Source organism: Puntigrus tetrazona, chromosome 11, assembly GCF_018831695.1.
Source record: "Puntigrus tetrazona isolate hp1 chromosome 11, ASM1883169v1, whole genome shotgun sequence".
In the NCBI taxonomy this organism is placed as follows: domain Eukaryota; kingdom Metazoa; phylum Chordata; class Actinopteri; order Cypriniformes; family Cyprinidae; genus Puntigrus; species Puntigrus tetrazona.
Window position 1 is genome coordinate 10,676,490 of NC_056709.1, and position 19,871 is coordinate 10,696,360.

At 40.6% G+C, this 19,871-nt stretch overlaps 1 pseudogene; it reads left to right on the forward strand.

The window, feature by feature from the left end:
- Positions 1-16,968, forward strand: part of LOC122353609 — a 52,289-nt pseudogene extending 35,321 nt beyond the window's left edge.
- The last annotated feature ends 2,903 nt before the right edge of the window (positions 16,969-19,871 follow it).

Sequence of the window (19,871 nt, forward strand, 5' to 3'; positions counted from 1 at the left end):
GTCTGCTTCTGGGCAGCGGAGAACTGCTGGGCAAAGTTCTCCACTGCGTCGCCGAAGTGGCCGGTCTGGGACATGGGGCATTCAAGGAACGTGTCTTGTCTACCTCACGCATGTCGACCAGACACAGCCACAGATGGCGTTTCTGGACCACCGTAGTGGCCATCGTGACAACCCAGAGACGCGTTGTGACCTTTCGCCGCTCGCCGTGGCGCGCGAGGTCCATCACGATACAGAGTTCTTTCAGAACTTCCAGGTCATGACCACCCCTGTGCAGATCCTTCAGTGCCTTGGCCTGATGAACCTGCAACAACGCCAAAGCGTGTACTGCAGGCGCAGCTTGTCCACAGGCCGCACAAGGCACTGCCGCTCAGAGCCGACGAGTACCTGCAGGCCCGGAGGGGGAGCACAGGATCACCGCACTAAGCGGAAACGGCATTGGGACACAGCTGCATCCCAACTGACCGCTCCACTGGGGCGATCACCGTAACTCCTGGCTGTGCCACTGTCAAGGGTGGTGAAGGAGGAGGAGCCACTGGGGCAGTTTCTGGCAGTGAAAGGTGCTTTCCACATCCCAGTAAGCTCCTCATGCACTTCCGGGAAGAAAGGTACCAGGGTGGGGCCCTGAGAACCAGCGCAAGCCACCCTTAAATACCAATCGCCCAGCCTCGAGGGCCGGGAAGCAGTGGAGGTTTCCACTTGATCCCGATCACCTCGACGGCCTGGGCAAGCATAGCCACCATTTCTAGATCTGTATCCAGTACATTCAACGCCTGGTAGACGCAGAGCAACCGGATCTTCACTTCCAGAAATGTCTGGCTCACCTTCCGATGCAGCGATTGACTTCTGATCATCAGGGGAGCCAAGAGGGTACAGCTGATACCCCACGTGAGGGTCCAGACTGCCCCTTTGCAGCTCCACTGGTTGCAGAGTTTAAGCTTTGTGTCACAACGAAATGGAGCCCACCTGTCTGCAGCCAGAATGAGAACCAAGTCGAGCAAACACAAGCTCCGCCTCCTTTTTTCAAGGCGACAGAGCCCGCCCATCACTCCGAGATGACCATCTCCCCGCGAGGAAATGATTCATCCACAACCGCCACCTCAGCGTGCTAAGCCCAGGCACGCGAGGCAACGATTGTGACCATCACCTAACACCAGGTAACAACCGCGATCCAGAAACACACGGGTGTACGTAGTCTGAAGCAAGACCACGCTGTCTTCCAAGACGCGTCGAGTTTGCCAGGCGTAACGTCGTCTTTAAAAAGACGCACCCGCGAATGCTCTTTAGTGCTGCGGCAACAGGGGATAGCCGTTTTGCACACAAACAGGGGGGTAGTGCAGCCTGATTGTGGCAATCCACTCGACGCAGGAAAACGACCTCCGCTGAAACGCCGTACTCCAACACTCGTAGATCGCAAATCTTTGGAGCGGAACAGTCCGCTTCGGCTCCAAGCGAAAACCTGAATATGCGCTGCACCCGCTGCTTATTTATACACGCGCTGTGATCAGCGGCAGCTGGATGCGATTAGCGCATGCCAATCTTCAATTGGCTTGTTTAGATACACTCGAAGTAGATTGGTCTCTCGGCGAGATCCCAATTCGCCGGTCATCCGACGTGACTCGGAGTGACCGACTGAAAGGGAATTATAGATACTGTCTTTATGACAAATTCACCGGGACATATCCTTTGTTTGACCCTCAAACATATGGCCCTTCATCCCTAAAGCGCTCCTATTATGGGTAATGAGAGGTTCACAGGTTTTGTGTGTCGCTAACAACAGGTTAACATGCATGCATGGTCAAAAACACTTTTATTCTCTTATAATATGCATTTATTTTTATTTGCTCAAACAATTAGCTTTCCATTTTGTTACAAAGCTACGTTCATGTGTGCAGTGCTGCTTTTTGTACAGCATTAACGGGAAACAGCTATATTTTACCGCTCCAAAAGCGGCACCTAGTGGCAAAGAATGAATTAGCATTTTCATTCAGACCAAAGCGAAAAGACCAACAAGTTTCAACTTGTAACGGCTTGGGATTCATTTAAAAAAACGACTTGTTTCAATGATTTGAGTCAACTCTTTCTTTTGAGAGGCGATAACTTTATAAACAGTGCAAAAATGTCTTTTCATACAACGCCACATACTGCATGAAAAGTAAATTTCAAAAATCCATAATAGGAGCGCTTTAAATACGCGATGGATGGGTGTGTGTATGTATAGATTTTTGTAATATATATATTTTTCAAAGAAAATCTTGAGCTCAGCAAGGCTGCATTAATTGATCAAAACAAAGGATATATGTGATTATATTACAACTGCAACAGACATTTTATATTTTTACATTTTACATTAATTTATTCCACAATTTTTAGCATTCATTACTCAGTCTTTGTTGTTACATGATCCTTCAGAAATCATTCTTATATGCACACAATTTTTTTCTGAATCCTTTAAAGAATAGAACGTTGAAAGAAACAGTATTTGTATCACTCCTGAGTAACTGAATGTTCTTGCTGAATAAAGGTAATACTTAAAACATCTTACTGACCTCCAAACTAGTGTGATATTATGCACAGCTAATGATTGATATGTATATACAGTATAATACTATAGTGGATGTCTAATAAATGATTCTATGATGCCACATTAAATCAATGTGTAGAGTTTTTAGAGTACAGTAGATTTGTTGAGGCTATAAATAATTACACCGTAGTTGTTGGTGTCGACAGATTTGGGATTTAAAACTACTTTTTTTTTGTTATAGCTGGAAAGCCATGTCCTCCGGCCCCTGAGCTGGAGCAATGGAGACCCTGTGGCACACACTCATGCACAGTATACTATTGGGATACTTCACCTTGGGATCCCTGTGTGCCAAACACCATCACAGACGAGAGCGAAGGTAACAGCACAACTCCACAGATGGAGAATGATGCCACCTGCGGAACAGGAGTAGAGATTCGCCAAGTCACGTGCAGGAGAGCGGGAACGGACATGTTCTGCCAAAACGGTAAGGAACCTCAAAATCGTCCATCCTAAATTCGGTCACCATACAGATAGTCTCATCCTGGAATATACTTTAGGTGTCCAGAATCCTCCGTCCTGACTCGACCACGGTCTTGTCCTTTACCTTGCAAAACTGACTGCGTTGTCACACCTTTTAGTGAATGGAGCGCCTGTACCACTTCCTGTTTATCAGGTAAACATAGTCCTAACCAGACTAACCAACTTGACCAGTTTAAACTCTCAGTACTGTGGATTTCTTTGATTTTCTAGTAAATGCTACCGCACCAACCCAGTCCCGTCACAGGATCATAATCCAGAGACCTGCTAATGGAGGTCAAGAGTGCCCCGATACTCTTTATGAGGAGAGAATGCGATCCACCTCCTCTCTGCCCAACGTACAGGTAAAGAAAGAAGTGGTTTCATAATTGAAATGTTGGTGATAAATGGCAAAAAAAGTTGAATAATCCTGAAGAAGGCCCAACAAGTTAGCTAGCAGTCAAGTCATTTACAACAAATATCAAATGAAATTTGTAGTTTCAAAATTCATTGGTTGCTACGCAAAAATTTGGTTTTGGTAACTAAAAAAAAAAAAAAAGAAAGTCTCTTAGGCATTGCACAGCATTGCAGCATTTATTTTTTCAAAATACAGTAAAAACTATAGTATTTTCAAATATTATTATAACAGATTTTTATTTTACTATATTTTAAAATATTAATTTTATTTGAAATAGAAATATTTTATAATGCTATAATTTCACCTTAATCACTTTCACCTTAATAAAAACATACATTTCAATTAATAGCGTATAACAAAGCTGCTGTACTAACGTATCAAATAAATTATAATCAATTTGAAAATGACATAATATCATCATCAGTAGCTCATTAGTGATTCGTTGTCATGAAAAATCCGAACTGTGTACATAAAACTGAACTTTAAATATCATTTTTCTCATTTGTTCTTAAAAATTAGGAAAGTTTTATAAAGTACTCTAGCGTTTTAAGAACCTGTCTTTTAAATACCCAAATGTAATCAAACATGTGGTGTTAGACGTGGTAATGTGTATCCCTACTAGATGTGCCAATAAGATACAAAATGTTCATAAGGTATCACTGGATGTAAGCCAGACACCGCAACATGTTTTCTGTGCGCTGATGTTTCCTGGCAGATGGCAGACCCACCGCTGGCATCAGTGCATTCTGGTACCTGATTCAGGGTGAGGCAGGCTGTGGGTGGGCCCGCAGAGGCATGTGGTATTGGCCTAGAGACAAGAGGTAAGTGACAGATTAGGATCTCTGTATGATTTAAAGTTTTATTAGGAAAGTTCTGCAAAACCGGGGTTACTGTAGGACGATAACTTATCTGAGAGATTCAGAGGGACTTCTTGGCTGCCTGAAGGGTTATTTTTCCTTGCGATTTTCCCCATATTCTCCCGTCTTATAAAACGTTGTCAGAATGTCAGAGAGGACACACAGCGCGGTGTGACATCTGACATCTCCGTCCCCGGGCACCTTTTTAAAACACCCTACTGGTGCTTCATGTAAATTTAAAGGTTCTGGCCTATCAAGACACAGTAGGGATCCTTTCAATGTGCGGTTTGTATGGGACCAAACTCTGTCTGTCAGTTTTGGAAAGTGAGAAGAGTATTTCTCAGCAAACAAACGCTTAGCGGACTTCATTTAAGAAACATGAGCAGAATGATTATCTATGTAAATTGTTTGTAAAACCATTCTTCCTTAAATTATTGAGTGGAACAATTTACATAAGGCCGGTTATATGAACGTTTTTTTGCACTCGTTTATTCTGCTCATCATTGAGAACGAATGAAGCTCAGTATGTTACAGCAGGCTCCAAAATATAATTTTACTTTACTTGGGGGCCCATTGGTGCGCAACTTGACAAAATCCCCTCAACACAATGGAAATAAGTCTCAAGACAAGCGGCAGCAAAACAAAAACAAGTCGCAACTTGTTTTATACATATTAGTTTTTATATATTAGCATATTTTAAAAACAGTTACGCTAATAACAATAAAAGGACATAGATGACATTAAAGCGCAGGCATCTGCTGACGAACATCGTGCTGCGTTCGTTGTCACGGGAACATCCCAGCTGAAGGTAATGAGGAAATTACTTCGCTCCTTTGACAAGTGCGTTCAAAACGACTAAATAGTGACACGCACGTGCTCTGCTCACTCAAGTCTCCACTAACAAGGGGATAGGGATGATCACTACGATTTGGAAAAGGACCATGAATCGTACGATGCACAATATGCAAATCGTTACACCTCTAACTCAACGGAAACATTTTACATTTTATACGCATGTTGTAGAGATTTCATTGTGTTTTGCGCACTGCTGTGCTAACATATTTAAGGAATAATTCACGAAAAATGACAATCTGTCAAAAGCGTCCAAAAATGGTGTTCCACTTAGAGCATTGTCACTGAAGCGTCTTTTCCCTCTCCATCATGTTTTCAGAGGTAACGTGTGTTGGTGCGGACGATTCTCCAGCAGATATGACAGACTGTGTGAGGTGGGCTGGGCTGATGCCCGTCCCGGTGAGGGAATGTCGTGTGCCTTGCAGGGATGAATGTAGCTTCACGTCCTGGAGCAGATTCAGCCAGTGTCAAGGCTGTGGAAGTTGGCGCACTCGTTCCCGATCTCTGATAGGTAACATGCTCAACCATAAACCATGCTGATTATCAAAATGTTTTCCGAAAGCACACACACCTTCCCAGATTCTCTTCCACTTAAAATCTCAGGTCGGAGTAAGAAGCGCTGGAGATGCCAACAGGAGGAGACGTTTCCTCTGCTGGAGAAAGAAGCCTGTCCTTGTTCTGAATATCAAACCAAACCTCAGGGTCCCTGGTCTCCTTGTTTGCTCTCACCAGCAAAGAACATTGCTGGCCATCCTTTCATCCAAGGAGTTTTCCACCAAAGCCAAAAGGCAGTCCAGGGCTGGCGAGCTCAGAGGAAGAACAGCGAGTGTGGGCATGGAAAGCGTTTCAGAGCTCTTGCCTGTCTGGATCACATGGGACGATTGGTGGAGCCAGCCCTCTGCAGCAGCCCTGGTGATGCACTCTTTCAAAAATATAAAATAAAGTATATATATATATATATATATATATATATATATATATATATATATATATATATACTGTGTGTATTTAATATATTTAATATTAATTCCTGTAAAGCAAAACTGCATTTTCAACATCGTTACTCCAGTCTTCAGTATCACGTGATCCTTGAAAATCATTTTAATATGCTGATTTATAATCAGTGTCGGAAAAAGTTGTGCTGCTTAATATTTCTTAGGACCTGTGATACTTTTTTAGCATTCTTTAATAAATTAAAAGTTAAAAAGAACATTCTTTTTGTTACAATATACACTACTATTCAAAGTTTGGGGTCAGTAAAAGGATTTTAAAATAAATTCAGCTTTTATTCAGCAAGGATCTGTTAAATGAAGTGATGGTAAAGATTTATATGGTTAGAAGAGATTTCAGTTCGACTTTTTAGTATTATCCTTTAGTCCGTGTACTGTGTGTGCTGTTACAGGATTAGAAGAGGAATCGTGTCATGTAGCCTGTTCTACAGACTGTAAGCTGAGCGAGTGGTCGAACTGGGCCGACTGCAGCGCCTCTTGTGGTGGAGGCGTAAAGGTTCGCTCTCAGTGGCTGCGAGAGAAGCCTTTCAATGGAGGTCGGCCGTGCCCAAAACTCAATTACAAAAATCAGGTGAGAATGAACGTTCACTTCAACTTCTACCTCATCGCCCTTTTAAGAAATCAACGAATTAGTCCAAATAAGATATGAGTTGTTCTGAGAACTTCAAGTATCCCGAGACCTTTAGCTGTTATTGATAATAGAGCTGTTCAGTGTATTTAAATTAGCCTGGAGGAAAATCGCCTGCTGTGAAATTATACATGCACTTGTATGCTTTAATTATACGTGTTCATTAATTTCTAAGTACTGTATCTTCATCTGTGTTGTGGAGTTACAGAGTACAAGTCAGTGTGTGAAAACCTACTGTATAATTTATTATTAATTTGGCCTGGCTTTGGGGGTCTTTCCCAGGCTGCCCACTTTGAGCTGTTTCCACAATGTTTCTCAACCTCATTCTGTTCTAGTAAAACAAGACTGGAGAGGATCAAGACCTCCAGGGACTGAACATCTTATCCCCGCTTGCTTTTTGCTCTTTTTCTTTTTTTCTCTTTTATTTCACTCTCTTTATTTTATATTCCATCAGGGCAGGTCAAGAAACATTAAAGTTTCATCGATCTGAAGTGGAGTCGGCAAGCATTTCCTTCAGCTCAGTTTCTCTCATATAAATGAACCACTAAATAACAAATCTACGGTTGGGGCGAACATGTTCTAATAGAAACTAATGGAAAATCTTTCCTTTGTTCTTGTGTCCCTTTCTTTACCTTTTCTCATTCCGTCTTTGTTTACTTTCTTTTACATTATTTTCGCTTTCCTCCTCCTCCACCTCCTCTTTCAAATTTCTATCCGCTTTATTTTAATTTCATTTCCCTCTGTATTCCTTTCTGGTTCTTATTCAATTTCTTTCCCTTTTCTTTTTATTCCTCATTCATTCGCTATGCATTACTTTCCCTTTTCATTTTCGTTTGCCTTTTCCTTCTCCTTTTTCCTGTTCCGTCTGTTTTCTTTCCTTATTATTTTGACCTTTTCTTTCTATTCACTCTATTTTCTTTCACATTTCCCTTCCTTTTGTTTCCTTCCCATTTCCATATTAATTTCATTTCCTTTCATTTCACTGTTCTGTGTACCTTCCTGTACCTCTCCATTTCCTCTTTTCCTCATTTACTTCCCTCTTTCTTTTGTTTTCTTCCTGCATCCATTCCATTTCCTCTTATCCTTGCTTTTCTTTTTCTTTTCCCATTCCATTCCATTCCGTTTCCGCTTTTCCTTTTGTTTCTCTATTGCTTTACTTTTCCTTTCCACCCCTTTCATTTCTTATTTTGTTTTCTATTTTTTACCTATTAATTTCCTCTGCCTTTCATCATATTTTCGTTCTTTTGTTCCGTTTAATTTCTCATTTCTTTGCTTTTCATTTTCCAATTCATTTTCTTTCCTTGCCCTTTACCCATGATTTCATTTCCGTTCTTTCCTCGTTCTTTTGTTTTCCTTTCTGCTTCTTTCCAATCCCTCGTGTGTTTTTTCTGCTGGTCATGCTGATATGAATATCTACAAAGGCTCAGGTGAGTACACTGAAGAGTGTGCGTTCGTAATATCATGTCCTTCAGTGTATATGGGCCTGCTTGTATAGGCATTAGCACGCTGTATTTTTCTTTCACACACACACACACACGAAACCCTAAAAACATAGCTATCTTGTCTGTGAGCAGGTGTCTGAGGTACTGCCCTGTTACTCTGACTGCAGTCAGTACGTATGGGAAGTGAAGTCCTGGTCCATGTGTGTCCTAAACCCACCAAACAATCTCACGAAGGCTGTATGTGGAGAGGGCTTCCGGACGGCCAAAATCCGGTGAGCTCATCACAGCGAGCCTTTAAATAAACGGTTAATCGAAGAAGTCATCAAAAAAGTTTAAAAGAACGTCTTTTAAAGCGTCCCCATTCTGCCAGAGAACAGCTCCACAATATATTGTGTTTTACCTCCATGCGGTACAATGATAAAACAGATCCTGTGTGCGTCACGCAGCAAAATTGTCTCATAAGTCAGCGTTCAAAACCGTGGAGGGGTCACAGCAGTGCCAAACAGATTCATGGGGTCATAACTCTGCTTCTTAAAGATAAGTGAGGTCGTAACTCTGCCCTTCAGACCAAAGTGAGGTCAGGGGGGACGATGGGAAACCATGAGTAATGTTATAACTGAACAACAATGTTTTCTGCTTCAATTTGTGCTCTAGATATTTTCTAGAAGTGCTCCATTTTAGGCTCGTAATGGGTCAGTTTTCGCGACGAAAGATAATATTTGTTTGTCTCTGACCTGAAGCTGCTTGAAAATGGGAGGAGAAAACCAGTATGAGGTCGTGGACGACTCGCACAATGCGAGCAAGAGGGGACAGCCAATCACAGTCGAGGCCTGCCTGCTGCCGTGCCCGCCCACTGCGTGACATCAGAGTGGAGTCAGTGGACCAAGTGTACCGTGGTCAGTTTGACTAATGGATGCGTGGACAATAAACGTCAGGATGGAGGGAGGCTTGTCATGAAGAATGATTAAAAACGAGCATTTACTGCCTTAGTAAATATACGAGTTTGCAGTGGATTTACAAAAATGATTCACAGCAGTGCTAAAACACAGGACAGGTAACAAAATCAAAGTTTTAGTGTACCTATGAATCTTGAACTTTTTAAAATGGTCCTCGGGAGAATAGAAAAACCTCATCTTCCTACAAGAAAGGACTTCATTAATGATTACATAATCTTAATTCATATCTAAAAATGTCAAAAGCTGCATTGATTTTTTTTGTAGTAGTATTATAATCAGCTTATATTAAGGGAATGTTTCTTTTAGGGCTGAAATAACACGATTAATAGAAGCGCTTTACCAAAATAAGTTCTCCTCTGAAATGCTTTAAATGCATTACTTTAAAAACAATGAATGGCAGGTCCCCAGTGGAATATACATATCCCAGTGTGTATTATGTATTGTTTTATTTGCATGTGTGATTCGTGCCTGTGTTCCTCCAGGACTGTAATGAGGGTGATTTGAGGTGGAGGAGTAGAAGTGTCTTGAGGTGGCCAGAAGGAGATCATACCTGCCCTGATCTAAACCAAACTCAAGCCTGTATCAACACGAGCTGTCTCAAATACTCCTACTCCTACTCAGGTGCTGCTACAAGCATTTACACTCACAATTTATAGATGGCATAATGTGTTCTGTCCATGTTCTGGAGTGAAGTGAATTATTTGTGTATGTTGTGAAGACTGGAGCAGCTGTCAGCTCAGTGAAAACGCAGTATGCGGCCTTGGGATTAAGACCAGACTCCTGAACTGTGTCCGCAGCGACGGGAAGCTGGTGGAACTGAGCATGTGCAAAGAGGTGGTGACTGTTCTTTTCTCACTGGGATTATTTCTCAACAAAAGCTCTATTCAGTTATTTCATTTTTTCTTCTCTTTTCGAAGTTGGGTCCTTCACGTGGAAAGCTCTCTGCCCCTGCGAGGTCGGCTGCCCTGTTAATTGCCTGATCACAGAGTGGTCCACCTGGTCAGGATGTTCACACACCTGTGGAAGCCAAAGTACGATCTCCAACTGATACAATTATAATAATGACAATAAGAAGAAACCATTCTTTCCAAGAAACCAATTGTTATTGAATATTACATAAATGTTTAATTCTATTTTTATTTTAGAATAACGTGATGAAAACATAAGTGTTCAACACTAGCCTGTAAAAGAGAAACCAGTATTTTCGCAGAGATAGCACACAGCTGTTTACAACCAGAGAGACACCCAGTCATGCTTCCTTGAACTCGGCTGTTGTTAGGGGCCTAATTAAAAGCTTTTATCAGTCTCATTTATCTCAATTCAAGGCTCTGCCAGTCCCACGAGTAAACTCTTCCCAGAGCGCTTATTAAATTTCAGCATGCACGAGTTCTCACACTGGACTTCAGCTTCTGATCCCATGCGTTTATGTCTTGTGTGCAAATTTGCCAGGTCAAATGACACGATCCAGGGTAGTTTTGCAGCCCGCGGGTGAAGGAGGTCGTCCCTGTCCGTCTCAGCTGTCCCAGACTCGCCCCTGTCCCATCAGGCCGTGCTACAGCTGGATACTGGGGGACTGGAGACCGTGCAGGGTGGAGGTAGTATTGACGCGGAACACCTGATTGAATTACATTCAAACAACAGCCTCTGCCGCTGAGACGTTGTCCTTTACATGCACAAATGAACAGACTGAAGAAATTCACATAGCTGAAGGCTACTGCTTTCCATTAAACTGTCAAATTGAATGCATCATGTCAGGGTTTCCCCTGAGCTCATATGAGATAAAATCATCCACGCTGTGTCGTTATGAACAGCCCTGATAGAGTTCTCTTTCTCAATCTCAGATCTTTATGTAGGTGCTGCATCACATTAAAGTAAGTAATGGCAAAACTATATTCACAGATGTATCTGTCCTCTATTGATTCATTTCACAACTGAAAGCATACAGTATAAGGGGAATTGAGGATGAAGATGAATAAAAAACAAGCACTAAAGTGATCAAAAGTGACAGTGAAAAGTGAAATATCCCTTTGAACTTTCTATTCATTATAGAATCCTGACAAAAATGTATAACGGTTTCCACAGAAATATTAAAGCACAACCATTTTCAGCATTGATAATAATAAGAAATCACAATTCAGCTTCGCATCACAGGAATTAATTACATTTTATAATATATATTTATAGACAATAAAATGCATAAATATGTTGCAGTAATATTTTGTACCGTATGAGCAAATAAATGCAGCTTCAGTGAGCGTAAGAGACTTGACTTGGAAAAAAGAAAGTAAAAATATATAAATAACTAAAAGTATGCCTAAAATGTATATCGTTATAAAGAAAAACTATGTAGTAATGAAGTCAAAAATTATTTGGGAGGTGTAAAATATGCAATTGTAAAGTATATAATTACAAAATAAAAACGAGTCAGTGGAACAGCACACTTTCTTGGCCAATCAGACCAGCAGAACACTCTCTGGCTGTGAATCATTCGCGTCTTGGACTCGAGCCCATGCGGAGGCCCTCACGGTGTTATGAGCCAATTATATTACGGGTTAAATCTGGAGCCGTTTCTTTCTACCCAGCAGATTTACACTTTCTAAATAACAGAATCCAGAAAAATGTCCTGATATATTTCATTGGCGCACAGAAAATGAATAATATATCTAAACAGCCCAAAATAACATCGCTATCTTGATCTTTCGATCTTCTAATATGAAGGTGACAGGCAGCTGAAATCCTCTCTCTCTCTCTCTCTCTCTCTCTCTCTCTCTCTCTCTCTCTCTCTCTCTCTCTCTCTCTCTCTCTCTCTCTCTCTCTCTCTCTCTCTCTCTCTGTTTGCAGGGGGCTGACTGTGGCGAGGGAGTAAGTCGGAGGGAAATATCCTGTGTAGTGCACTGGGGTTCTCTTTCAGGTCCTCCTCGGCCCGTTCCAGTAGAGGATAAAATGTGTGCAGGAAATTCACAGAGCAAAGTCAGCGAGGTGGAGTTACTGCAGCCCTGCACAATCCCATGTCCAGGTCTGCATCTCACAAAAAAAACAAAACAAAGCTTAATAATTTACACAGTGACTGCATGATGGCGACATTTATCTAAATTAAGGGTTAATTAGTGATAAGGATAGGGTTAATTGCTTTTAATTAATCATACATGTCTTTAGGCTACTGCTCGTTGGCTGTAATTGGCTGTAATTTCAGGAGAATGTCACCTGACCAAATGGTCACCGTGGAGTTCGTGTCAGCTGCTGTGTTTGGATGGGAGGAGTTTTGAGACTTGGGGTCGACAGGCTCGTTCTAGAGCCGTAGTCACTCAGGTCCCGGAGAACCAGGACACCTGTCCCAGCCAGATGTACGAGGCACGGCCGTGCCGAGGTTCGTGGGAAGCCGTGCAGTCCGACTGAGTTTGAGTTTGACACTGAAAACTGGTGGGACGGCAGCTAAAACATTTAGCCAGCACGGGATTAAATTACTGCTAAATAGTATAACAATTATTTCAAATAAATTCATTTAAAATGTAAGAAATATTGATAAATATCAAAAAAATATTTGTTGTTTTAAACAGTAATAATATTTGACACTATTACAACTTGATAATATTTTTAAGCAAATATATGGTGATAACAGACGCCATTTAAAAAGACTGACCGACCCTAAACTTTTAAACAGTATAATAAAATGTTTAAAGTAAATAAATGCAAATAATGAATGCATTTTTAGGTGAAATAAAGTCAGGTGAAATAAAGTTAAGGTTTAAAGTCTTTATTTTTTTACAAAAAATAGGAATAGTTTGCAAGAGCGTTATTAGAAGCATACTAATGTGGCTGTAAAGCAGACTAGTGAGTCGATGAGTTAACCTGTTTAATGTCCGGACAGTCTCAGTTGTTTTCCTGTTTTACCTCTTGTTAGCAACCACCTGTTTGAAGACGAGATAAAGCTTCCAAAGAAACTGGTACTGGTGTGTTTTATTTTGACGAATAAGACACCACCGTGAATAAGCACATACCGTACCTCATTTAAGACATTTAACCAAAAACCCTTTCAGAAAACACATTAATGTCGGGACGGTGGAAGCAGAGGTTGTAAAAGCCCTCTATGTTTAAAAGAACACAATACTCGTTTTTTTCTCTTCTTTTTCTTCCCAGGGTTGAACAAACAAACCCCTTTCTCTCTTCCCCTCGGACGGGTCCGAGCTGCTGTTTTGCCAAGCTGTTATTTCCTCTCTAGCTCTTTGAGAAAATAGCTCTAAGATGGAGAAGTGATAGACAGGAAGTGTTGTTCAGTCACTAGACCAGAAAAGCACTCTGGTGTATTTTTTTGTCTGTTTTTCCAGGAGGAACATGTCTTAGTTATGAATGGATGACCGGTGAATGGAGGCATAACCGTAGACTGGTGTGGTGCCAGCGCTCTGATGGAGTCAACGTCACAGGTGTGCACTGCTCCATCCTTAAAATATTATCAGCGTTGTATCTTATTTCACAGCTTTATGTAAAGGTCTTATAATGTCAGATTTCAATTTCAGCCGAATGTAATCAGTGTTTCTGTACATTAGGAGGCTGCGTTGCTCAGAAGCAGCCCTCTGCCGTACGACAGTGTCACCCTCCCTGCACCAAACCCTTCTCCTTCTGCACACAGGTGACACCCACAAAACACTGCCAACACACTCGCTTTCATCTCACAAAGCACGGCAATTCTTACTTATCCTTTTATTTATTATATATTATTTGTGACAAAAACATTTAAATGAAAATTTGGCACATTTTCCTGTCCCTCCTCCCGGTATGGTTATTGTTAATTCAAACTAAAGTGATTAAAAATCATTGTCATAATTGAAATCAAGCTGAAATTTATTAACGTAAAATTATAAACGTTGCCATTGCAACTGACTAAGTTGAAATAAACGCCAAAATGACTTGGACTAAAAATGATATAAAATGAATAAAAAAATATTGAATTATCTGCAAAAAAAAGTATAACAATTAGTAACTTACTAAAACTTGAATCAAAATAAAAATGGAACTTTCATAAAAATAATATTCAGATTATTAATAAATACTATAACCGTATATATTGTAAATAACACTAAAATAGCGCTGCCTTCCATACTCTGTGTGTGGAAATTTGATTATTTTGATTCCCATTCGGTTAGATGCATTGCTATAATGTAATGCAAGTAATACCAAGAACAATGCTGGTTGCTATTGTTGTTACTGTTGTTATTTCTACATATAATTGTTTCAGGAAATATGAAATATGGAAGTGAAATATGATCTGAACGTGTGACACCCTTTTGATAATACAGCTACTGTTAAATCGTGACTTGGATAATGATAACATCACCCAGTGCTTTAATTGCTATAATGTAATATTTACCAGCAGTGAATAAATTTTAATACGAATGATGAACTATGACAGATCCTGAGAGTTTGCAAAGTGTGGTATCATTTGGCGGTCTATTACGGTGAGATCTAAACACCTTCATTATCACATATCGCGACTTCATCTCATCCTCTAACGCCTCGCAAGTAACGACTGTGTGTGCGTGTGCAGAACGTAGCACATCTCAGTATCCAGCTGTCAGCCCGCCACCACTCCGATGATGTTTCTCATAAGCTCTCTCCGTCTCTCCGTCAGAATGGAGTCTGCGGTTGTGAGAAGGGCTTCACGGAGGTCATGACCTCCCACGGGTTCCTTGACTACTGCACCAGAACCCCGGGGCTGGACCATAAGAAGGCAGATGTGAAGACCACCGCAGGCCGTCTTCGACCAGAGCAAGCCCGGAACAAGCACCCCATTAAGGACTGGGCGCTACAGCCTCTCGGACCAGGTGCTGCCAACACCCATATGCTTTCCTGCAGAGTGCTGCAATGGATATTTAAGGCTGAATTTGCATCAACCATCACCTTGTCTGTTAGCTCTCAGATTGTTCCCAGTAAAGCGGTGTTTCCATACGTCACGCTCAGCCGTACGGAAACGGCACCAGTGCTTTTAAGAACTGCAAGTTTCTCTAGTAATGGCTGGAACTAATGCGCTAATCAAAATCTTATTGGCTGGCACTCACATGCTATCGTCCCTGTTTTGATTTCAGCAAATCGATTCCAGCGAACGCAGACTATGTGATTAATGAGGCCAGCAGTTCAATCGTCCTTAGAGTGTTTTATATTATTAGTAGCAGTAGAATTCATAGTAGTTTTGTCATCTTATCAATTTCTTTTTATAGAAACACTAAATGACAAACAATATCTTAAGCGCCACCCTTCAGTCATCTATCATCATGTAAGGCTGAATTATCATAATATCACATTATAATGCTTGACTGACTGATGCCACACATTATTTATTATATCATGTGGATACTAAGTTCCCTTTAAAGTCTTACTGACCTTCAACTGTCAAAATAGATACAGGTTTATGGTAAAAACTCTGTGAAGGTAAACAGCTGGGAAAGAAATGGCATGTTTATATTAGATCTGTGTGGCAGCAGTGTAATATACAGCAAATAAATCAATAAATCACCGCTGTCCCGTCTCCTCTGAGACTCTAAACATCAGTCCTGTGCTCATCAGCGCAGCCAAAGATAAAATAGATAGTATGCTTTGCTAAAACTTTCACCATGGTGTTACTACTGATACATTATTACCTCTTGCTAAAACATAGTAATATGTTTGGTAATATTATAATACGATCCCCTTTGTATATCATTGGGGAGCAAAATCTGTCACACTTTATTTTCCCACACCTGCAGAGAAAGGGTTACCAAAAAATTTTTACCTTAACTTTTTCATGTTTTGGGTTTTTGTGGGTTGGTAGATGCACTGGGGACACAATTATAGCACTTAAACACGGAAACGTGGAATAGTTTACAAGAAATTGAACAGAAAGCGCAACGAGGTTGTAAAAGCTCTGGACTAGTGAGTCAATGATTTAACCTTTTTAATGTCCTGACAACCTCGGTTCAATCAATCAATCGATTTTTGAGCACAATAAAAACAACCGTAGCTGACCGCTGTGACTTACGGACTCTACTAAAAAGACATAGAAATAGATTTTAAAAATAATAATGGCCACAGTGCGCTAAAAGAAGAAAGTCGAGAGGAAAAGGAACACGGATAAATGACACATCCTTGTACTCTATAAGGCTTGGAAGAAAGGTACGTTTTTAGTTTGGTTTTAAAAGATCACAGAGATATTCAGAGCCGTTCCACTCAGAGCTTTAAAAACAAACAACCAGTGCAAAGAGCATAATGCACGGGACATATGATCAAATATGCCAGTCTTTTTCATCCGAGAAGGCGATTTATAGGTGTTTCTCCAATTGTTATCAGCCTCAGTGGTGTATTAAAACATCTTGAGGCGTGTAACTTAAAAGTAATTACAAAAAAAAAAAAAAAAACACTGACATCTAGACAACTCTTAGACTACAAAATAAGTCATCCTTGCAGCACTCTGTTATTGTCTTTTTTGATTGACAGCTAGTGGTCGAGTCATTTTCTCAACCAGAATCAAGTCAAAATGATTTACAAAAGCTGTACTTTGTGAGCATTACTGTGTATTTTGACCGACAGGACGGCCGTGTCAAGTTATGGGTGTATGGGCTGATGGCGGCGGGTTTGTCGTGATCCTCCTCCTCATCATCATGTCCTTCCTCCTGTGGTGAGACACGGCTTCACTAGTTTAATGTTCTTCCTATTCTCTCTCTTCTCACATTAAAACAATCAGGGTCCTAATCACCCTCCCCGTCGGTTTATTTTGCTATAACGACTGCCTGGCTGAACATTGTCTCTAAAAGTGACAGCTGGCATGCGTCTCGTGTATAAACGTGGCTGTCTATGTTCTGCACTCTAGTGGTGATAGTTCAGACCGCAACGCGTTGTTGTGCGAGCTTACGCGTATGCTGGTGTGCTTTACCTTTCAGTAAAACCCGGAGGACAGTCCGGCAGCAGTCCGCAGAAGGCGCTGGCTCTGGCGTACGACGGGGACGTGGACATGTGAGCCCACCGTGGGTACGCGCAATGCTGAAACATGCTCACAACGCACGTCTGGCATCTTTCAGAGCGCAACATAAATGTTTACGGCAGCGCACGAGCTGAGCACGACAGATAGCCAGGCCAGAGACGGCGCTGACCGGATGTTTAAACGACACTAAGACTAAAAGCGAGGCTGTCTGTGGAGGAACTGTTGAGGAGATGCACAGAGGAAAATGTCATGCAGCCAGAACTGAACGCGGCATACGGTTACCATAGCTCGAGTGTGTGTGTGTGTGTGTGTGTGTGTGTGTGTGTGTGTGTGTGTGTGTGTGTTCATTCATGAGGGTGCCCATCATGAGGAAATAGTCCTGTTCGTCTTAAAGGAATCGTTCACTCATTTTGTTTTTGTTTTATTTTTCTTTCATTTCAAATCTGTATGACTTTCTATCTCCTGTGAGACGCAAAAGAGAATTTCACTTTAAAAGAGGCAGTTGTATAAACTACTTTTATGATGATTTTGTGATGTTTGTTTGTTTGTTTTTATCCACATTCAGTGTAAATGTGTAAAAAAGAACAAACAGACCATCCTTGAAACATTTAATTAAAAGTCTTTTATGTTCTGCAGAAGGAAGAAAGTCATATAATTTTGCAATCACATAAGACGGATAGCAGAATAGTCTTTTATTATTATTATTATTATTATTAATTTATTTACTTATTTTTGTGTTACTACGCCTTTAATGATCCTTAAAAAGGGATGGTTTCTGATGCACTACATTAGTGCCATCTTAAGTGCCATATTTTTCATTTATTTATGTTTTAAAACCTACATAGCCTTTCAGATAGCCTCCTTATTATGTGTAAAAAAAGTTCTTTTGAATTCACCCTGATAAGCTGCATTTAAACTTTATTATCCTTGTGACATGTTCTTTTGTAAATGTGTGTGCTGTGAATATTTTCTATCTGTGTCTTCAAGTGGTTTATAAATAAATCTGGATCTCAGAGAGGAATCTTATATTTAGATAAGGGACGCTTCGTGCGGGAGGCTGTTTGAGATTTCTCTCCATCTTTGCGGTTCTGGGACTGTGCTGCTGTCATTTGTGATCAGTATCAATACGCTGAGCCAGATTCTATGGGCCAAGCTCAGATTGTCATATTCCTCTCATGAATTGTAATTAGGATGTGCATTAGTTACAACAGATGAGATCAAATAAGGGGAAAACGCAGGTGCCACACTGGTGTTGTATTTAGGTGCATGGGCCAGTAGGTGGCAGTAGAATACAATTATAGAAACCCTAAGTGCTAGGTTGCTGCTTGATTGTGGTGTGCTGATATGATGCTCTATAAGCATAAAACATCTGAGTTTTAAGCATTAGTGATCGTGCAATTTATAATTAACTGGAGCATATTTAATGCAAAAATCAGCTTTTGTTATGAATATTAACAGAACTGTGTAATGCATAAACAAAATTTTATTTTTAAATAATTTTATTATATTAAAGATTAAGGTAATATATTAATTTAATTTTAAATCACCCTTCAAATAAAAATATAGCAATTAAAAAAATACTATATGCATCTGTGAATTCTAAAAATCATGTTTTGCAGCTTAGTTTTCCACATCACCTTGTTTTTTTCTAAAATATCTAACAAATTTTTTTTTACATTAATTACATTAATACGGTTATATTACTGATTCGAACCCATGATTTCCATTGAACAAAAAATAGGCTTTTATACAAGGAATATTGCACACTGGTACTGATTCATCAGACATGTCTTCACAAGTTTAACGTCAGTGTCGCCAAATGTAAGCGGTGGTTTAACGTTTAAAAAAATGCAACTGTTTATTTTTGCATCAGCTGTTACTTTAAAAGTGCCTATAACATGTATATCTTGGCCTCTGGTGGGTGAACCACCAAGCCAAGGGAGAGAAAAAAAAAACAAAACAAAGGTTTTGCAATCTTTTTAGCCTCTGCATGCTATTAAATACTGGATTGTTGGCATAAATGCATGACAGAGAAATTCAATCAGCAAATGTGATTGATTTGGAAAGTTGTTGACGGCGAGGTGTTTGAGCGAGTTTTCTTCACACCTCACTTTGCATCAGGTCACTGATAAGGTTTTCCAACAGCCCAGATTTCGAAATTGGATTCATTGATTTACGAGGGGAGGTAAACGACTTTTTACTACTCTCAAAGGAAAATATTGTAGGTTATTTGGACCTTGAATTATTTTCTGTCTAGCTAAATTCAGCCAAAGATGATCAAATTACCCATTATAGGCAAATGGCGGCCCACAGCAGCAGTCTTTTTGCATCAAAATGTATTTTGTCTCTCGCAATCTGGTTACTGTTGAAGGACGACATCAATTTTACATGTCCGTTTTTGCGACACTGGATCAGATGTTCTGAGGCCTTTTTTGTAGATATGTGGTTGTTTTAGACACAGTTTACTAATTTAATTTAGTTTTCGGTCAAAAGAAGACCTCTCATCTCCTCATTCCTCTACTCTCGTACCCTCCCCTCCTTTTCGCTCCTCTATCAGTGAAGAAGTGCATTAGAGAGCTCTCGTTCTCGCTCGTGTCTCTGTGCGCCTTATCAGATGAGATAAGCTTGAGTGCTGAGGTTCTAATAGGGTTCCAGCCCAGCGGGATTCTCCTCACGTGCCCAAGAACAACAAACACATACATCACTGCACCTCGAGATCAGCT